Genomic DNA, 6,000 nt, shown 5'->3' with positions numbered 1-6,000 from the left:
GTCACAATAACAGAGTAACATCCATCACCTCCTCATCTCCATGTCCACGCTCTGGCAGAGCAGCAGTTTACGTGGACGTTCCTGCTGGAACTCTGTCCTTCTATGAAGTCGTCTCTGACAGACTGATCCACCTCCACACCTTCAACACCAGCTTCTCTGAACCGCTCTGTGCTGGATTTAGAGTCTACCGGTACATGTCTGTGTCTAGGTCCTGGTCTGGTTCCTCAGTGTCTCTGTGTCCAGTTTAGTCTCCAGAGTCTCCGGTCAGAGAAACTGTCTCTGTTGGATCCTGGACTTGGACTCTGGTTCTGGTTCCTCAGAGTCTCCATGATGATGATGATGATGATGATGATGATGATGATGATAATCACCATTTATCTTTAGTTTTTTAGTTTATTGTATTTTTATTTGATCTTTTTCACATTTAAACATTAAATAATTTACTGGACTGTTGTTATTTGATCATAAATTAGATTTTTATGTCATTATTCTTTTTTTATTTATTCTTAATTTTGTCTAAATGTTTTCATGTTTGACTTCACGTTTAGATTCTTAAAGTCTTGTTTCTTCCCTGAAACAAAGTTTGAGCTTCAAATCTAAACATTTCCATTTTACATTCAACTTTTCCAGTTTGTATAATATTTGATTGATTTATCTGATTGTTTTAATTTGATTCCTTCAGTTTTCAAAGTTGTTGATGTAAAAATGAAGTGAGAAGATGGAAATATTCATGTAACATCCAACATGTTAAAACACCAGCAACATGTTTAAAAGTATTCAAGTACTCTTGAAACCAGTTTTTTAAGGAAAGGTGTATTTACTGCAACTTTAAAAACATGAGGTACATATCCTAAGTTTAGGGATAAGTTGATCTGGTCCAGTATTGTCGTACCAAAAAGAGAAAAAAATATGTCCATATTTCTGTACAAAACATGTTTAGATAAATGTAAATGACCTTTTATGTTGCATGTCCTTGGCAAACATCAGAATGTAACATGTTTCCTGCTGGGTATTGGTCTGCTGCCAAAGGTCTGAATAAAACAATCTGAACAGAAAAAGTTTCATTTCTGTAACAACAAAGATAAAAATGTCACATCTTATCTGCCTAAAGTGTCTCCCAGACAAACTAATGAGAAGAAAGGACCTGTCCTGACGTGCAGGTGTGAGGCTTGTGACTTCCTGCTGACTAGAAAACAGTCTAGAAAATCCCTCGTGTCCTCCCAGCTGATGAAAGTCTTGGGCAGGTTGTGCAGAAAGATCAGCCTGGAGAGGAGCGGCTGCTGATCAGCAGTATCTCAGGTGGTAGAGCGGCTCGTCCAATGATGGGAAGGTTGGTGGTTCGAATCCCGCTCTGTCCCAGTTGCTGTCGTAGTGTCCTTGGGCAAGACACCTTACCCACCTGCCCCGTGTGAATGTGTATGAATGTTTGGTGGTCGGAGGGGCCGTTTGGTCAATATGGCAGCCACGCTTCCGTCAGTCTGCAGGGCAGCTGTGGCTACAAACATAGCAGCTGTGGCTACAAATGCAGCAGCTGTGGCTACAAACGTAGCAGCTGTGGCTACAAACGTAGCAGCTGTGGCTACAAATGTAGCAGCTGTAGCTACAAATGTAGAAGCTGTGTCTACAGACCAGTGTTGTGCAAGTTCATACTTCTCATGAACTAGTTCAAAGTTCAGTTCACATAGTTTAAAAATGAACTGTTCACGTTCATAATTCACCATTTTCATTTTGAACTAGTTCAAATTCAGTTCATTTCAATATTTTTAGGTGAGAAGTACGAATGAAAAGCCCCCCTATCCTAAAACTGTTTGTATAAAAACTGACCGTATACCAGTGGTCTTCCGCCCTGGTCCTCATGACCCCTGTCCTGCATGTTTTAGATATTTCCCCTCAGAACCCTGATATAAATGACTGTCATTAACAGACTTGTGCAGACCTAGATGACAAGCTGATTACGGCCATTAATTAGAATCAGGTGTGATGATGCAAGGAAACATCTAAAACATGCAGGACAGGGTTGGAGACCCCTGCTGAATACAATCATTGTCCTAGTGGCGTTTCAACTTTATTCAGAGGCCGTAAATCTCCAACATTGTAGTGCATTATCAATTTGTCTACCTGTTACTGGGAAATCAGACCTCTTGGTCTTTCTGGGAACTTTTTTGATTGTTAAGGACTCGCAGATATTTTCTCCCACTGGGTGGATGCTTTAACTCCACGTGACGTTTCAAATGTGAAGTTGACGAGGCAGACGCTCAGACTTGTTTTCTCAGCGCAGGTGGTCATAATTTGCACAGAAAGGTTAGTTTCCTACCGTCAGACTCTTTGGGAGACGATGTGTAAAATTCCCGCAGATAATGATAAACGGATCATCATCTGACGGCTCGCTGACGCTGTGTCTGCAACATTTCTCTTCACCTGTCAAGGCTGATTTATGGTTCTGCGTTAAATCGACGGCGAAGACTACGGCGTAAGGTACGCGGCGACGCGACCATACGGTCCGCACGCCGCGTACCCTACGCCGTAGGTCCGCGTTGGTGTAACGCGGTACCATAAATCAGCAGTGCTTAATTTGTCCATGAAGAGGTCCCGGAACATCGAGAGGGTACCGGGCGTGGGGGGGGGGAATTTCCCCCCGGGAAATTTTTTCAGCATAATGCATTTAAATGCATCATTCTGGTGCACTTTGGAAAGCTAGAATAACAATAATAGGGTGTCTGCTGCCTTAACTTACCTTGGAAACATATCCTCTCCGGAGCTTCTCTACCCGGCTAAACTTTTATTATATATATTCTCCGCTCCTCAGAGCATGCACAGCCTTCACCGCTGATTGGCTGTTTCCCGTGCCTGTCTCTGTGTGTAACCAATCAGATGGTGCTGTGGGCGGGACATTGCTGCACAGTGCAGTGACTGCAGGCAGAGACGCGGCTGCATCAACCCCAAAATAACGCAGTTTTAAATTGTACAACACAATATTGGTATCGTTGGAAAGGGAAAAATGTCCTCTTAATTTTGGGGGGGCTGAGATCAAATTTGGGGGGGCTTCAGCCCGTTTTTTTATTTGTAGTGACTTGAGAACATAATTAATCCACACAGCAACCGACACAAATCCATTCATGTGTATGTGCTCCGCGGCGCAAGGACCACAGTGATTGTGCTGCAGCTGCCCTCATCGCCGCTTGTTGCTTTTCTGATTCGTTTTGAAGAATCATGCAACTCTTCCTTCTTTTTGAAAAAAGACAGTACATTCAACTGTCATGTTTGACATGTTTGCGTTGCTCGCTGCTGGCTCCCCAGATCCAGCAAATTTCCAACGTTTTTTTGGTCAGGGGCGTGGTTTGCTGGCGCATCTTTTCATTGCATCACCAAATCTCCGACTCTTTCAAATGACGTTAAATCTTTATAAACAACATGAAATTCTTGGGATTTGTTCTGTAAATGAATGTATGCATATAATTATTTTTTATACATTAAAAAAAAAAAAAATTATATTATTATTGTATTATATATACGAGAGGTGCCGGATCTGCCCAAATAAGTCCCGGAACACAGGGAGGCCAAAATCGAGAGGTGCCGGATCTTGTTCCGGCAGGATCCGGCACAAATTAACCCCTGTAAATCAGCCTTCATTCGTAAAGACTGCAACGGGCTCGTCGAGCATTTTAAATGTGCGCGCCGCCCGCTGGTGAAATGAGAAGGATTATTCCGTAATAATTGGACCTAAACAGTGAAGCTGCAACTCACATAATCTGAACAGTTCAAATTCCAGTTCATGATCTGCAGAATGAACAAGTTCACGTTCAAGTTCTTTATGTGTAAATATGTTGCGTTCAGTTCAACGTTCTCACAGAAATGAACGTGTTCAATGAACGCGTTCATTTGAACGCGTTCATGCACAACACTGCTACAGACGTAGCAGCTGTGGCTACAAACGTAGAAGCTGTGGCTACAAATGTAGCAGCTGTAGCTACAAATGTAGAAGCTGTGGCTACAGACGTAGCAGCTGTAGCTACAAATGTAGCAGCTGTGGCTACAGACGTAGCAGCTGTGGCTACAAACATAGCAGCTGTGGCTACAAACGTAGCAGCTGTGGCTACAAACGTAGCAGCTGTGGCTACAGACGTAGCAGCCGTGGCTACAAACGTAGCAGCTGTGGCTACAAACGTAGCAGCTGTGGCTACAAACGTAGCTACCACCACCGGGGAGAATGTGTATGAATGAATAATGGTCTCTGTAAAGCTCTGGGTTCCTTGAAGGAGCTAAATAAAACCAAGTCATTATTATTATCATTATTATTGGAGATGGTGGCGGTTCGGCCTCAACGCTGCTCCTTGATGGTGGACGACCTTGGAGTCACACACTCTCCTGAAACCACTGCTGGTGTCAGCCGGGCCTTTTCCTGGTCCAGGTCTGAGTCCTGGTCCAGGTCTGAGTCCTGGTCCAGGTCTTTTCCTGGTCCAGGTCTTTTCCTGGTCCAGGTCTGAGTCCTGGTCCAGGTCTGAGTCCTGGTCCAGGTCTTTTCCTGGTCCAGCTCGATGACGACTGTGTCTGCAGCTCGTTGTGCTGGAAGAGTCTGGCTCTTGTTTAGTTTTTTTGGTTTATTCTATTTTTATTTAATTTTTTTCCCATATAACATTAAATAATTTACTGGACTGTTGATGTTTGATCATAAATTAGATTTTTATCTCATTATTCTTGTTTTATTCTTGACTCTGTCTCTAAATGTTTTTATATTTGACTTCACATCCATCTATCCATCCTTTTTCTTCCGCTCATCCGTTACCGCAGTGGTTCCCAAACTGGGGGGTGCGCCCCCTAGGGGGACCACGGCGCTATTGCAGGGGGGGCGGCGAGGTTGGAAGGTAGATACATTTTTATAAAGATTTTTTATTTCTTTAAGATTTTGCCTTTAATACATATGTGTAGTGAGAGAGAGACAGGAAATAGGCGGAAGAGAGAAGGGGAATGACATGAAGTGATGGTCTGGCCGGCGGGAATCTAACCGGGGACCTGCTGCTTCAGGCGCCACAACTACCCACCGCTACTGGAAGGTAGATGAGGCTAACTTCAGCCCCGCTAGCAAAACAATGGATACATTTGTGACAGGACTCTCGTCCAGTAAACGTAAAGGATGAATCTTCACAGAATGTGTCAACTACCAATGGAAAGAAACGCAAATATGACGAGCCATATCTTGCCTTTGGTTTCACCGGTACAACGGCGGGTGATGAGAAGAGACCACCGTGTGTCGTGTGTTTGAAAATATTAGCCTGTTAAAATATTAGCTAGGGACAGTTTGAAGCCGACCAAGTTAAAACGTCACTTGGAGACGACACATCCTGAGCACAAAGACAAGCCAGTGGATTTATTTCAGAAGAAAGTGAATGAATTGTCGTGAACAGCAGAGTCGCTTCACAAAAGTCCGTGCCTCCAATGCTCAACTCGCTTCAGATAAAGTTGCATACAGAGTTGCTCAAAGTAAAAAGCTGCACACTATTGCGGAGGAATTAATACTTCCCGCTGCTCTTGATATAGTTTCAACAATGATTTTTGAAGCATCAGCTAGCAAACAAAAGACCATTCCTCTGTCAAACAATACCATCGCCAGGCGCATTGATGATATGTCAAAGGACATGGAGGAGCAGCATAATGAGAAGGTAGGAAAGCCGCTTAAATAAAAAAACATAAACATAAAAACCCGACCTCTCAGAACTCGGCTTTTTCCTGTGCTGTGCGAGGAAATGGGCTCCGACCTCACAGCTGTTTAGTTTCACAGTGAGGCCCGATGGCTGTCACCTGGGAAAGCCTTATCCAGGGTCTTTGAACTGCGAGAGGAGATCTGCATCTTTTTGGAGGAAGAGGGTAGCAATCTTGCCCACAAGTTTAATGATAAGAAGTTCATCATGAAACTTGCATACCTCAGTGACATGTTTCTGAAACTCAATGAACTAAATCTGCAGATGCAGGGAACCCACACACACCTTCCACATCTGGCAGATA

The sequence above is a fragment of the Cololabis saira genome, chromosome 23, assembly GCF_033807715.1.
Source record: "Cololabis saira isolate AMF1-May2022 chromosome 23, fColSai1.1, whole genome shotgun sequence".
Lineage (NCBI taxonomy): Eukaryota > Metazoa > Chordata > Actinopteri > Beloniformes > Belonidae > Cololabis > Cololabis saira.
Note: the sequence above shows the minus strand (reverse complement) of the source record.